The following is a 1,137-nucleotide window of genomic DNA, read 5'->3' on the forward strand; positions in this document are numbered from 1 at the left end:
CACGAGAGAGAGAGAGAGAGAGAGAGAGAGAGAGAGAGAGAGAGAGAGAGAGAGAGATAATGAATAGAATATTGATCCGGGGAGAGCGCGGGAATGACGTGCGCGGCACGGAGCACGTACAGGGAGACAGGGAGGAGGGTGAGCACTGAGAATGAGAAGGGACGAGGGGAATTACAGGGGAAGCTGTAGGACCTGGGGTGAGTGCTTCTGTTGCTGGTGGGCGTTCCGCGGGAGGAAAGGGGGAAGTTTAAAAAAATGGGAGGGGGGGGGGGTGTTTTGATTCATTAAGAATTTTACGGCACTTGCAGCACAATTACACATGAATGCCGAAGATTAGAGGCATTACAATTAAGTAATAAATACAAATAAGAGCGAACCCCACCAGAGCACCCACCAGCCAACCCTAGAAAGGTTCTTTTTTTTTAGGGGGGTAGGGATCGAACAAAACGATGTTTTGGCACTTTTTTATGCCCCCATCGGCACAGCTGAGACTATTTAGGAGGCGGGCTTCGGTCCTATCTCACAAGGGCTAACCAAGGCTGAGAAGAAAACAACGGTTCCAGCAAAAAAAAATTATTTAAAAAACCCCCAATGTACTCGACAAAAACGTTCCCCACAAGAGAATCAAACTCGGGTCTCCTGGGTGTGGCGGTGAAGCGTCTAACCTCTTCACCACAGCCGTTGGCGATAGGTGGAGGTTATATAAACCTACGTTATATCTAGGTTAAAGTGCTTTTTTCGGGACCCCCCTCCCCCTAAAAAAAAACAACAACAACAAAACAACAAAAAAACAAACAAACCTACAAACAAACAAAAAACGAACAAAAAACAAAACAATAAAAAACAAACAAACAAACAAACCACCCCATATATCTTTCAGGAGTATTGTGTAAGAGTGTACTACTGCTGATATTTTAAAAGCACCGAAAAGAGGTGCAGATTTGAGGAATATTGCGAGATTATATATAATTTAAAAGAAAGAGGAAAGGGCGGGCAGCATAGCCTAGTTTGGGAAATAAGTAAAATACAAGACGGGTAAAATCTGGGCTATATACATATATAACTCTATGGCTATATATAATTAAATAGCAGGTGGTGGTGGTCCTCGCTCAGAGTGAAACGGGTGAAGGGAAGGGG

At 44.2% G+C, this 1,137-nt stretch overlaps 1 protein-coding gene across 1 annotated transcript in view; it reads right to left on the minus strand.

Annotated features, from left to right (window-relative positions):
- The window catches only part of LOC101847346 (probable palmitoyltransferase ZDHHC14), a gene marked incomplete at its 3' end in the record, with an annotated part of 37,071 nt that overhangs the window by 29,577 nt on the left and 6,357 nt on the right, over positions 1 to 1,137 (minus strand).

This window comes from Aplysia californica, unplaced genomic scaffold (genome assembly GCF_000002075.1).
Source record: "Aplysia californica isolate F4 #8 unplaced genomic scaffold, AplCal3.0 scaffold00215, whole genome shotgun sequence".
In the NCBI taxonomy this organism is placed as follows: domain Eukaryota; kingdom Metazoa; phylum Mollusca; class Gastropoda; order Aplysiida; family Aplysiidae; genus Aplysia; species Aplysia californica.